The 14,597-nt window shown below is 42.6% G+C and overlaps 2 protein-coding genes across 9 annotated transcripts in view; one reads left to right on the top strand and one right to left on the bottom strand.

Moving 5' to 3' along the window:
* Window positions 1-14,597, top strand: part of ctdspla (CTD (carboxy-terminal domain, RNA polymerase II, polypeptide A) small phosphatase-like a) — a 69,832-nt gene that overhangs the window by 4,670 nt on the left and 50,565 nt on the right. The window lies entirely within an intron of this gene.
* The window catches only part of LOC132867137 (sperm-associated antigen 6-like), a 77,403-nt gene that overhangs the window by 37,371 nt on the left and 25,435 nt on the right, over window positions 1-14,597 (bottom strand). For 3 of the 7 annotated variants that reach the window (XM_060899893.1, XM_060899892.1, XM_060899895.1), the window contains exon 2: window positions 2,096-2,233. The exons of 3 other annotated variants lie outside the window; for them this stretch is intronic. The gene's annotated coding sequence lies outside the window, so the exon portion shown is untranslated. Of the gene's footprint in view, window positions 1-2,095; window positions 2,234-2,649; window positions 2,729-14,597 lie in introns of those variants that run through there. One more of the 7 variants, XM_060899894.1, reaches the window with a different exon arrangement.

Here is a 14,597-nt window from a genome sequence, read left to right as displayed (position 1 = left end):
AAGTGAGCTGAAGCGAGCTGAAGTGAGCTGAAAAAGGGTAGTGGAAAAGGGCCATAATATCGCTTGGTCCTGTCACTCAGGGAAATAAACGCATGCAACTTAGGAATAGTCATGGAAGTTTTTTCCAAGTAGTGGCACATTATTCCGGGTCATGCTGTACAGCTTGGACTTCAAAACAACTCCTGTATACACTCCAGTGGTTGACAAAATACGGATAGGTCACGGGCTATGGAAATATATAATGAAAAAAGGATACAAAATATGGAGTGGATATGGGCGCTAATAATTTACGGATTGGTCACGGACATTTCAGTATATTACAGATTGGTTACAGATTTCATACAGATGATGCATCACGGATTAAAAAAAAATAAAGAAGTCTAAAGCAATTAAGTGTTTGGACTGCCAAAGTTCATAATCAAAATATCTTACCTGCATTTATATGTTTATTAATTTACTATTGATATCTCATGGAAAATCATATCTGTGAATAAAAGATCCATGCTTTGTATTTTTTTTTTTTTCCCCGTGAATCCATATTCCATGACTTCATGATGCAACAAGGATGCACAATGATACCCGGGAAAAATAGCATGTGCTCAGACAACGTCACATGTAAACAATTACCTGATTGGTCAGATGTTTTATCGGCTCAGGTCCAGGTCTGGAAAAATCGCTCCAGAAGCAATCTCACCGTTACGGATAAACCCAGGCTTGGGCTATAGGGATCATTATCAGTCTGGTGTGATCACCAACCACATAAACTGCAGGAGACCGATTTATTTATAGTTATCGTTATAGTTGTAGTTATTGGTATTGTGGGACTGGGCCTTTAAGTTCTGGATGAGCAGTTGACATCCTCGATTCAATTCACAGGATATTTTGAACAAAATTTGACTGAAGAAATATCACCAAAAAGACTTTTTAATTTAATTTCTGTATAATAAAGAATGCAAAACAGCGTGCAGTTTTATCTGCATCAAATTGCTACAGAGATTTGATATTGTAAACAAAATGTACTACATAATATCTTAAAAGTAAATAAATAAATGTATAAATTCTACCAGAAATTTTGACTTAATAAAGAATGTTTGACCTGGGAGATTTGAAAATGATCGAATGAAACATGATGAGCTTGGCGTCGGAAATAGAGCTCCAAAGTCGGCTAAAGTGGCAGCTTTTTGCTGCCTCTGGTACTGAAATCTTGCGAAGAGCTCTTTTTAACCATTACAGTGTGGCCGTCTAACTGTATAACGCATAAGGCATGTTGGTCATCGCAATTCCGAGCTATTGGGCTATCAGACTTCACAAGTGCAGATCTTATTGTCTCTCTGCTAATGGATGTGATCATGTGTCTCTGTATAATTTAACTATGGGTTGCGCAGATGGCGGCACGGTGGTGTAGTGGTTAGCGCTGTTGCCTCACAGCAAGAAGGTCCTGGGTTCGAGCCCTGGGGCCGGCGAGGGCCTTTCTGTGCGGAGTTTGCATGTTCTCCCCGTGTCCGTGTGGGTTTCCTCCGGGTGCTCCGGTTTCCCCCACAGTCCAAAGACATGCAGGTTAGGTTAACTGGTGACTCTAAATTGAGCGTAGGTGTGAATGTGAGTGTGAATGGTTGTCTGTGTCTATGTGTCAGCCCTGTGATGACCTGGCGACTTGTCCAGGGTGTACCCCGCCTTTCGCCCGTAGTCAGCTGGGATAGGCTCCAGCTTGCCTGTGACCCTGTAGAAGGATAAAGCGGCTACAGATAATGAGAATGAGATGAGGTTGCGCAGATAACACCTGGTGTTCAAACAGTGCAACTGCATTACATGCATTACACTAAAATGCAGTTGACGACCCTCTGTACAGTTTATAGGACAAACCAAAGAACTCTTTTTAGCGTGCTAGATGTGGGCAGGGAGCTGTGGACGGATATTAAGCTTTGCTTAAAGACAGCTGACGAAGAAATTCTGGCTGTGTTGGAAAATTTTACGAGTGTGAGTGCTGCTGTGACGCTTGCCTAAAAGCCACAAACAGGAGGATACTGTAGGATTACATGAATCGCACAGGACAGCTACACATGCAGTAATGATTATAGCAAAATATATTTATTACCTCAAGCTTATTTTGAAAAATGACTCTGTTTATGCAAGTTTGTTTTCTGCTCAGGCCCGGAACATGCTGATTGATGATGTAAGCCACTTGCACAGTAGTTTAACCGCTGAGACACCAGTGCCTGGTGAAACTCAGTATCTGGAAGCAGAGAGGTAGTACACAACAAGATTCACATTTATATTATCTCAGAGTTTAACACAACTTCACTTTATACCCTCTTTTGTGTCTTTTTGCCTTTACATCTGTACCCATGATCTATGATGAGCAAAGAAAAAACATATTATATTAGAAAGAGATTCCTTTGCTATAAGGAGTTCAGACAGATGGCAGCGCACATGGCATGAGTGTATAGCGGAGGACAGGGGAGCCTGGGAACATGATCTGACCTCTGAGTCTCAGTGTGTGTCCAGTGGATGAACAAAAAGACGGATTAGAGGATTCCCCAACCATGAACAGAGAGCCATGTGACAAAGCAGAGCTCATTCCTCTGTGTGTGTGTGTGTGTGTGTGTGTGTGTGTGTGTGTGTGTGTGTGAGAGAGAGAGAGAAACACACCTTTGTTGTTGCCCGTCACGTCTTGTTTTCGTACTCTAAAACCAATCCGACATACCATTATGTTTGAACTCACTTGTACTGATGAAACAATTTGATTTTGTTTTGTGGGAGCTTCATCTTTTTTTCTTTCTTTTTTTTTAAAAAAACAACATACTAACTTGCAGTACAAACCAAGTCTACGTTTGACTTTTGTCCTTGACTTTTGATGGCTCAGTGATCCTGAACTGCAGATCTTGAATCAGTGCTCATGCAGGATCATGTTACAGTTGCTGTGTACTGGACACTATACACACACACACACAAACACACACACACACACGCACAAAAACACGATGAGGCCAAGCTGAATACAGCTGCCCTAATTAATCGGAGTAAAGGGGCCTCCGGGGTTATATATAGTATCAGTTGTGATAATTGCCTGCCAAAATTTTTAATGAGATTGTTGATAAAAATGAACAAGCTTTGATGATCCTGTCTGGTGTTTCATTACTGTTCCAGAATGAGATATATCGCCTGCGTCAGCATTTGCAATTTAAAGGTACGGTCAATGATTTGTAAGTCTAATTAGACCTGTAATAATCAAATCACTTTAGAGGTGTGATTCCCAGTAACGATTGATTCATAGTAATGAAGTGCTATGTACCAGGCTAGTTTCTTTCTTTCAGGCTTCTGTTTGCATGTTTCTGGCCCTGAAATAACCTCTACCCTTAGCTGAAAAACAGTCTCAGCTTTAATAGTTTATTCACCAATTTAACTTTATGGAATACACTTTACAGTGCATACACCTTTCATAACCTTAGTTATGAAACCTAAACCAAGAAAGGTACACACATACCCCTTTTCCACCAAAGCAGTTCCAGGGCTGGTTCGGGGCCAGTGCTTAGTTTGGAACCGGGTTTTCTGTTTCCACTGACAAAGAACTGGCTCTGGGGCCAGAAAAACCGGTTCCAGGCTAGCACCAACTCTCTGCTGGGTCAGAGGAAAGAACTGCTTACATCAGCAGGGGGGCGGAGTTGTTAAGACCAACAACAATAACAAGACCGCGAAAGATCGCCATTTTTAAGCAACGAGAAGCCGCAGCTGTACAAACGCGAAGTCATCCATTATTATTGTTGTTGTTGTTGTTGCTGCTGCTTCATCCGTGTTGTTTTTGCTTCGATATTCGCACCAAAGTTTATGCAAACGTAGCGACGTAACTGACGTATACAGCGACGTAACTGACGTATACAGCGATGTAATGACGTGGCTCCCCTTAGTACCGCGAACTATGGAAAAGCAAACTGGTTCTCAGCTGGCTCGCAAGTTGAACGAGTTGTGAACCAGCACCGGCCCCGAACCAGCCCTGGAACTGATTTGGTGGAAAAGGGGTAACAGTGCACATTCAAATCTTTATGAACCCTGTTTTAAAAGTACACTGTACTGTATCAATGTTTGTTTTCAGCTGAAAGATATACGTATGCCTATGAATGGTACAAGAAATAAAGGCAACACCCTTGCACCAAGGTAGAACATGGTACCTCGATGACATATGGTCCTAATACAGTTTTTCAGTGAATTCTAATCACTATATTGACGTTTTCTGTGTAGAGTAGCTAGTGACCTGACCTGCCTTTCATGCATACATTTGAAGGAAAAAAGAAATGTGCAAAGCAATGATGCTTCAAATGACACAAGGAACTCGTTTCCAGAGGTGTAGAAAACCACTCATCTGGTTTGTTTAATTTGTTACCCATCCGTACCTGGCTGTTGTCCACCTTTTGAAAGACATCATAAGCAAAATGGCTGACACATGACTAAGATTTATCCACCATGACGATAACATTACTCTAATCAGAATCCTTTGACGACTTGAAGAGAAGCGTAGAAGTAGTCTAATACTAATATGGTAAATATACCAATGTGCAAACTTAGTTTTTGGCTAATTCTTATGATCACAGTCATCAAAGTGCAAACACCAAAGTTTGGGTGTGTCCAAAACTGGAACAGAAGGTAGACCTATGTCGAGAAGTTTAATCCGAACTCCATTCCCTCTGAGTATACAACATTGGTCATATCTCAGACACACTGCTCGATCTTACAGTGTGAAATCTGATGCATTGGCTCTTACACCATAACGATCCTAATCCTCTCGAACCCTGGCTTTTCAATCCCTAAACATTTCAGAACCGCACAAGGCTATTTTCAGAGCCATATCAGTTTCGTTGGGAACACCGGCATGACTACGAGAGCCGAGCCGTGTATTTAAACACCTCCCCGTGTGAGTGTTTATAGATTTTCTCTGCATGCATTATGGATGGGGTTTAATGAGGTTAACATCGGGAAGTCATCGCTCAGGGTTTTTCGAACAAGTGCTCCAGGGAGATATATGATGATGATATATATATGGATCTGAGCGGAGGACAAGATGCGATGATATCCTGTTAATATCCTGTTTATTTTCAAGTCTTCATGTTGTAAAATGGTTTGGTTCTGCTTTATTTGCTGTATAATTGTTGCCTTGTGTGACAAGCAAAAACAGACGAGCTGTATAATGTTCACTTGTGAAACTCCATTTTGCTAATTTTATTCTACTATTGTTAGGTTGAATAACATCTGACACATTAAGGACATGTCGTCGTAACGTGTCTTCTGACTCGCCCTCCGAGGCAGATTTAACTATAACCCTTAGACATGGCAGAAAATGGTGATGTTTTTTGTTTTTCGCACCATTCTGTGTGGAGACTGTTGGCTGGTTGGATAGGAGCGTGAATGGATGCAAGGTTTCAGGTACAGGTGTTCGTATTAAAGTGGCTGAAGAGTGTATATTACAATGTTGGAGTAACAAAGTACTTTTTCCATCGTGTTTTTCCACGATGCAGCCCCCACCAAGTCAGAAAGCGGGGGGAAAAATGCCAAGTGTGAAAGCAGGCTTAAGTTTTATATCCCAATGGGACGAAATATAATCAGTCGTGAAAAGTAGTGCAGTATGGCTGGCTTTGTATCATGTTACAGCCAAACTGGATGACTTTGTGCAAATATCTTTTAATCATTCCAGTATCACTGGATGAGCCGTTTACTCTAACCAGATTACTACATGGCTGAGCTGGGATGTTTATCCTGACTTGGTGCACTCTGACCGCCTGTTAGAACCAGCCTGGTACATCCTGCTGAATCAGATTTCACAACGGAAATCTCTTCAATAGTATTTTCCTTAAGTCCAGCTGCCTGCATTCATGTTACAATATAGATTCATTTCCTAAACATAATGATCACAAATGGGGTAGTTTTTTTTTTTTTGTGCATAATTTATCTCGTTTTATAAATAACACAATAGACAGTGGCTGTTTTTGTTCTCCCCCCCCCTTGTCCCATTTTCTCATTTCACTCCCCCTGCCTCCACCAGTTCTCATTAGATGTTGACCAAATTGAAGTTCAAGGTTGTTGTTTTTTTTTTTGGGGGGGGGGGGGGGGGGGGGGGTTGTTTGTTTGTTTGTTGTTTTGAAGCACTGACTGATTTGTTTCAGAGCGTTTCCATAGAGCCAGCAATATCATTTGTCTTCATTGGGAAAGGCAGCTGTCAGGTCGATGTTCTGTAAAGTTGCCAGGGTACATTGGGAATTGAGCTGTTGTGGACACAGTGGTCTAATTGATGTCTTACAGTGTCGGCTACCATTCGACTGACTGTACATGTGTTTTTGCACTGAACAATCAGCATACTTACCGACAAATGAATGGTGTGCATCCCTCATTCCAATACCATGGGTGCATGAAAAACTGTCCAATGTATTACAGCGAACGAGTCATACAGCATGAGATGCAAGGTGTGTATATTATAATGTGATTCAGAATGGTAAAAAGTAGGGCTGTAACGATATGCGTATCGAAATCGAAATCGCGATACGCAGAGCCACGATCTGTATCGCGATACAAGAAGGCAGAATCACGGTACACCCTTTCAAACTTCTCCTCAGCCCAAAAACAGAGGCGCTTCCAAACTTCAATTTATGAATACTTTACTTTTTATTTAAATTACATTTTAAACTTACTTAAATTACTTTTATTTTTTTATATCTATTAGTAAGTCGTTTTTTCGCCGACCTGCGACAATCTTCTGCGAGTCACGCAACGTCCACACTCGCCACTGGCAGAGCATTCATTTCTTTTAAGCGGTCGCCATTCTGGTTGCGACGCGGGGAGCGAATCTGTAAACAAGCAGCTCATTGGCTGGCTAGGTGTGCCACAAGCCAATCACAATCACTTGACCGGAAAGGCATGCAGTGTTGCCAGATTGGGCAGGTTTAGGTGCTTTTTGGCTGGTTTTGAACATATTTTGGGGTGGAAAACGTTAGCAATATTTGGCAACACTGAAGGCATGTCTGCTTGGGCGGAAGCCTTCTGCGGCAGTTACATTTTGACACGCGAGCAATGTTTCACCATAAAAATTCCGTAATTTCCATCTGTTTTCCGCGATCACAGAAAATCATTGGCCCTATGAGAGTGAGACAGTGAGAGCCACCCCCCCCAAAAAAAAAATCTTAACGGATTTACACGATTTGGAAAAATGACTTTTTCAGAACCGAAAAAAACAGAGCTTCCGGCTCAACAGTATTATTTTGAGAAATAAAACAATCTTTGGATATACATTTGTTCATTTTTGCATACATATTACTCATTCTCTGCAGTGGTCTGAATTATTTGTTATTAAATAGTTAATGTAAGTAAGTAAATGTTAATAAGTCAAATGTACTACTTTAAAAAAACATTTAAAAAAAATCATGGGCGTATCGAATCGTGGGTCAAAAATCGCGATACGAATCGAATCGTGAGTTGGGTGTATCGTTACAGCCCTAGTAAAAAGAGTTTTCCAGAGTTTAAATTTCTCCATTTGTTTTAGTTCTATTACAGATTAGGAAGATATTGTGCACTCTTGACAGCAACCATGCCTCCTTTACTGAAACTGACAGACTCGAAGGCCATGCGTTCTTCAGTATGACTGACAGGCACAAAAGCCACACCTCCTTCAATGTAACTGACAGGTACAAAGGCCCTGCCTCATCCAGTATGACTGACAGACAAAATAGCCACGCCTCTTTCCTTCAGAACTGACAGGCACAGAAACAATGTCTTTTTCAGTACGGCTGACAGGCACATCAGCCACGCCCCCTTCATTGGAGACCCTGAATCGGTGCATCTGACACATTATACAGTATGAACTAAACAAACTAACAAATGGTCAACAGTGTGAGAATGCGTCAACTACATTACAGACATTTAGCAGACACTCTTATCCAAATCCATATCTTATCCCCGGAGCAGTTGGGAGTTGGGTGCCTTGCTCAAGGGCACTTCAGGCATTCCTGCCGATCCAGGGAATCAAACCAGCAACCTTTTGGTCCCACAGCTGCTTCCCAACTAGCTATTGGGGTGTCAGAAGTTTAAGGCAGTTATTTCTGAGGACCCATCCAACATATCCAGTGGGCTGAGAGTGAGCGAATGCTACTTGTTACCTCTTAGGCAGTGAGTGTAAAGAAGTCAATTAGAGAGTACACAGTGGGTGTGTAGTATTTCATGTGCTCACTGATTTAGTGCTCATGGAAAACACAATCCCTCAGTTTTCAGTCCAATCAGCCAAGGCCAAATGGAGTGCGTGATCTCCTCCTGTGTCTGCTCAGAGCAAAAGTAATGATGCATAGTCACTTTTAAAAGCACCCTTGTGTAGGTGTGTAAGTGTGTGTAGGCTTGTATGGCCATACAGCTGCAAATGATTGTGCTTAAATGTCCATTTGCTGAGATGAGGCACAAAACCCTCTAAATCTTTCACACTCATTTTCTATACCCTGTAGACATTCGTAAGACAACACGCAAACCTCTTCATACCTGACAACCTTTACACAGTTTGTATAAGAATTCCGGATTTTAACATTGGAGTGTAACGCTTGCTACAACAAATTATCATTCAACAATATCTCATCTCATCTCATTATCTGTAGCCGCTTTATCCTGTTCTACAGGGTTGCAGGCAAGCTGGAGCCTATCCCAGCTGACTACAGGCGAAAGGTGGGGTACACCCTGGACAAGTTGCCAGGTCATCACAGGGCTGACACACAGACACAGACAACCATTCACACTCACATTCACACCTACGGTCAATTTAGGCTACATCCACACGACAACGGCACCTACGGTCAATTTAGGCTACATCCACACGACAACGGCAACGAGATGTTATTTAAAAATATATCGCGTCCAAATGGGCAACGATCAGTAAAATATCAGGTCCATATGGTAACGCAACGCTTGCTGAAAACGATGCAATACACATGCCACACCTCTAGGGGTGTTGTAAGACGGTCCTTTCGGAGACACCAGAACAATAGAAGAAGTAAGGACGCATGCGCATAAACTATTATGCGCGAGACTTCATATTAGCCACAAAGTCAGGAAAATCTCATCTCATCTCATTATCTCTAGCCGCTTTATCCTGTTCTACAGGGTTGCGGGCGAGCTGGAGCCTATCCCAGCTGACTACGGGCGAAAGGCGGGGTACACCCTGGACAAGTCGCCAGGTCATCACAGGGCTGACACATAGACACAGACAACCATTCACACTCACATTCACACCTACGGTCAATTTAGAGTCACCAGTTAACCTAACCTGCATGTCTTTGGACTGTGGGGGAAACCGGAGCACCCGGAGGAAACCCACGCGGACACGGGGAGAACATGCAAACTCCACACAGAAAGGCCCTCGCCGGCCACGGGGCTCGAACCCGGACCTTCTTGCTGTGAGGCGACAGCGCTAACCACTACACCACCGTGCCGCCCGTCAGGAAAATCTGTTTGTAAAATTACATTATAATGACCAAATACAATGAAAAGTATTTTTCCAGTCTCACCTGTGAAAGGTAATCCCATGTGATCTCGTTTGGACGTCAAACCTGTTGGTACAGTTAAACGCAGCTAATCTTTATTCTCCGCTTTGACCTATCCAATATGGCGGCGAGGATGACGTATGATTCTATGCGGAAAGCGGCGTCTTTAATGGTCCGGAATAAATTGAATGCTACACGTTGATGGATTAATTTGTTCTTCTACGCCCTTTTTGAGGAATGTATTGTAGGACTTAAATCAACATCTGAAGAGGTGAGATCGCTCCTTTTTTTTCCCTATTTTTGCTGGCGGGATTGACTCTGCCCTAAGGGCAGAGTCTCTCTCTCTCTCTCTCTCTCTCTCTCTCTCTCTCTCTCTCACTTTGCACCATTACACAATGAATATTCACAGTGAAAATATTTTGTAAGCGCGTTTCATGAACCAAGTTATAGGATTTGTTGACAACTCGCATCGAGTTCGTTACGCTTCTACCCGGCGTGAAGCACTCACAGTCATGTGGTTGTGACGTCATCGTAAACAAATCCGTTCTACTCATCCAGACGACTTCACAACGGCAACGTTGCCAGATCTTTCCACTCTGGAACCCGTTCTCAAAAAGATTGCGTTTTGGGCACCCAAAACGCCGGTGCCGTGTGGATGCCAGGCCTAAACGATAAGCAATTGTATCGGAGTCACCTGAATCCGTTGCCGTGTGGACAGGGCCTTAGAGTCACCAGTTAACCTAACCTGCATGTCTTTGGACTGTGGGGGAAACTGGAGCACCCAGAGAAAACCCACGCGGACATGGGGAGAACATGTAAACTCCACACAGAAAGGCCCTCGCCGGCCACGGGGCTCGAACCCGGACCTTCTTGCTGTGAGGCAACAGCGCTAACCACTACACCACTGTGCCGCCCCATTCAACAATATATATATATATATATATATATATATATATATATATATATATATATATATATATATATAAAAAAAAAGACCCAATAAGTCAGTCAATCATGTGAATTTTGAATGAGGGACAGTTGAACAGATTTAAAACTCCTTGATATTAACTGATAATACAACCCATCATCTCATCCTAAATTACATAACGACCTGAGGCAATTTCCATCATTTGCAGGTGCTTTTGTGTCCAGAAATTAAAATGCCAGAAATTAAATCTGTGTATCATATCGTATATCATGTATCACAGCAATGTATTTTTGTCATTTCATTCCCCCCATTTTCAGGGTTATCGACAGAGGATTTAAAAAGTCTGCAAAAAAAGAGAGAAAGAAACCGAGATAATAAATCATGCCCTTTACCACCTTTAATGTGTTTATTGCAACAAAAATCAAATGACAAACAAATAATGTTGGGGGGATTTTTTTTTTTAAACAATAACCTGGTTGCACAAGTGTGCATACTCTTTTATAGTGGGGTATGTGACCATGTTCAGAATTAACCAATCACATTCAAACACATGTTTGAAAGTGATTATCATACACCTATCATCAAATAAGTGATTTCTGATGAACCTCAAATATAGATCAGGATTTTCTTGACAGCGTCTAGGTTTAATCCAACTTCTGAATCCATGGTCCACACTGAGCTTGAAAAGCCTGTGCGGGATCTCATTGTCGAAAGGGAATGATCCGGAGAGTGGCGCAAAAACAATTTCCCTAACATTAACTGTACCTGGAACACCGAGAAGGCCATCATCAACAAGTGGAGGAAATGTCAGCGTGACATTACCAAGAACAGGATGTGCCTCTAAAATTGATAAAATGACAAGAAGAAAATGTTGCCAAAAGACCTACGGCAATGTAAAAAGGAGCTGCGGGAATATCTGCCAAGTACAGGTCACCCCCGCATGTGACAACACCCTCTCATATTCTTCATCTGTCTATGCTATGGGGTAAGCAGGCTCGACAGAAGTCCTTTCTCACAAAAACAACATCCAAGCCTGTCTAAATCACCCCAAATCATGTGACAAAATGTGTTCTGGTCTGATTAGATCAAGGTAGAACCTTTTGAGCGTAATCCTAAAAGATGTGTTTGGTGCAAAAACTAGACAGCTTATAATCCAAAGAACACCATTCCCAGAGTGAAGCATGGGTGGTGGCAGCATCACGCTATAGGGATGCTTCTCTTCAGCTGGGACTGGGCTTCTAGTCAGGGTAGAGGGAATCATGGATAGCTTTGAATACCAGTCTATTTTGGCACAAACCTGCAGGCTTCTGCTAGTCAGTTGAAGATGAAGACAAATTTCACATTCTAGCAGGATAACAATCCAAAGCACAACAATGGATTGGCTTCAGAAGAAGGAGATCAATGTTTTGGAATGGCCCAGTCAAAGCCTAGCTCTAAATCCTATTGAAAGTTATTTGGAAATGATGTCCTCTTTAAAAACCAGTTTTAAACTCGTACATTTTAGCATGAGGGTTTTGCCTACATGAACCAATATGTTAGCAGTCCAGGCAGAGGTATTGGATGTTCCTCCAGCTCTGTAGGACCATGATCAAGCCGATTGGATGAGTTTCGGCCCAGAGGCTGCACATCATTACGGCTGTGCCTCTGGGATTCCAGCCCCAATTCCCTGCTCCCTGTGTTTAATTTCTCACAATACGGTTCTTAACTTGTATTTAATGGCAACGCTCACCAGGAACAACCACTCTCTCCTGCAGCTGAGGATTAATTGAGTGGCCGGCGAACGGGAGACTGTCAAAACAGATCAATAACCCTGTCAGTGTGTACAAGGCTGGAGGCTGACTGACTGGAGGTGTAGCGAAGTTCTCTCTGTGGACAGCTGAACTGAGGAGACATCTACAGATGAGACTGGATCATAATTGTGTACATAATTCTATGTTTCGCCTATGAAGAATTTTAAATAATTCAGTTTATTTTGGATGTTTTGTAGTAGTAAGTCTTGACTACGCTCTTCCATCTAGCACCGTAACGCTTTCTTCAGTTTGTCTCTCTTACCCCTTGTCCACCAAATCAGTTCCAGGGCTGGTTCGGGGCCGGTGCTGGTTCACAACTCGTTCAACTTGCGAGCCAGCTGAGAACCAGTTTGCTTTTCCATAGCTCACGGTGCTAAGGGGAGCCACGTCATTACGTCGCTGTATACGTCAGTTACGTCGCTACGTTTGCACAAACCTTGGCGCGAATATCGAAGCAAAAACAACACTGAAGAAGCAGCAGCAACAACAACAATAATAATGGATGACTTCGCGTTTGTACAGCTGCTGCTTCTCGTCGCTTAAAAATGGCGATCTTTCGCGGTCTTGTTATTGTTGTTGGTCTTAACAACTCTGCCCCCCCGCTGACGTAAGTGGTTCTTTCCTCTGGCCCAGCAGAGAGTTGGTGCTAGCCTGGAACCGGTTTTTCTGGCCCCAGAGCCAGTTCTTTGTCAGTGGAAACAGAAAACCCGGTTCCAAACTAAGCACTGGCCCCGAACCAGCCCTGGAACTGCTTTGGTAGAAAAGGGGCATCTGTGGAGACTCTTAAAATCTCATCAGGAAGCTGATAACAAAGGGATTTCCTTTTAGAAATGGTCCTGTAGAAGTCTTAACCAGCCAGGGAAACCTTGAGGAACCATTTTTTTTTTTCTAATTCTAACAGATTTGTTAATCAATCCTGAAGATGTTTCTGAATTGTTTCTCGTTTATATACCTGATTTCAGGTCATGTCTGTGAAGGATATTTAGTAATTCAGGTTGTTTTCAAATGTCTCAGTAATGAAAACGCAAGTCTATTCAGCTACTTTTATCATGATGGAGTAAGTAAGGAATAACACTTAGGGGGTGGGTATGCTCATCTCATCTCATCTCATTATCTCTAGCCGCTTTATCCTTCTACAGGGTCGCAGGCAAGCTGGAGCCTATCCCAGCTGACTACGGGCAAAAGGCGGGGTACACCCTGGACAAGTCGCCAGGTCATCACAGGGCTGACACATAGACACAGACAACCATTCGCACTCACATTCACACCTACGGTCAATTTAGAGTCACCAGTTAACCTAACCTGCATGTCTTTGGACTGTGGGGAAAACCGGAGCACTCGGAGGAAACCCACGCGGACACGGGGAGAACATGCAAACTCCACACAGAAAGGCCCTCGCCGGCCCCGGGGCTCGAACCCAGGACCTTCTTGCTGTGAGGCGACAGCGCTAACCACTACACCACCGTGCCGCCCTGTGGGTATGCTATTATAGGAAAATAATCAACAACTAGTGATGTGATGGCACACTAGTGGATGCAAAGTGGTGTCAATGTTATGACCCCAAAGTGGATTATTTTCCTATAACAGCATATTCTGAACATTTTTTCCTCTTATACCACATCAGTTTGTCAATGATTGTAATTTTAATTTATTGCTGAAAACACATTGTGCTGTTTTTTTTTTAACAGTTTATAGTTACCTTTAACGTTGTTAACCAGCATCTTCTGACCAATCAGATTAGACATTTCAGTGCTAGGTATAATTCCTAATCACCTCTGAATATTGATGTATTTTTGTCTTGTGTGTAAGAGTCAGTATTGTCCCTTTAACACATTTTTTAAAATGGCTTGCTCCATGGGGACATAGGCGTAATCTTTAGAGTTTTGGGTGAACTCTGTTTAATGGTGAGCGTGTCTCCAGGGAGTCAAAAAGTGGGACAAAAAGTGTGTGTGTGGTTCAGAGATGCTTCACTGAATTCCCTGCTTCACCTGTTGTCAGTCTAAACTACATGTTGGCTCCAAGAATCAGTCAGAATGTAAGATGCGTACAATGTTATTGAAAGCATAAGCCAGAATGAGCCCAGTAAACCTGATATGGTGTGTCCGTTCCACTCGGATGCTCTTTTGACTGAGAAAAGGATCTTCACGCTCTACTTCTGGCCTTTACTTCTCATGCAGTGCTCTCTATCTCATAACACCATTACAGTTACTAATCCCAATCCAGAACTGCCCGAGTACCTGTCTATATCCCATCAAATAACATAATCCATGAAATTTGATGGAGTTCTTTGCATGTTGTGGAGTGGGAATTTTAGCTGATGAGTCTGTTCTGTAAACTGTGTGCAGTTTATAAAACCATAATATGGGGATTTTTTTTAAA

Source organism: Neoarius graeffei, chromosome 19 (assembly GCF_027579695.1).
Source record: "Neoarius graeffei isolate fNeoGra1 chromosome 19, fNeoGra1.pri, whole genome shotgun sequence".
NCBI lineage: Eukaryota > Metazoa > Chordata > Actinopteri > Siluriformes > Ariidae > Neoarius > Neoarius graeffei.
The sequence above is the reverse complement of the archived record's forward strand: the minus strand, read 5'-3'. Positions and strand labels throughout refer to the sequence as shown.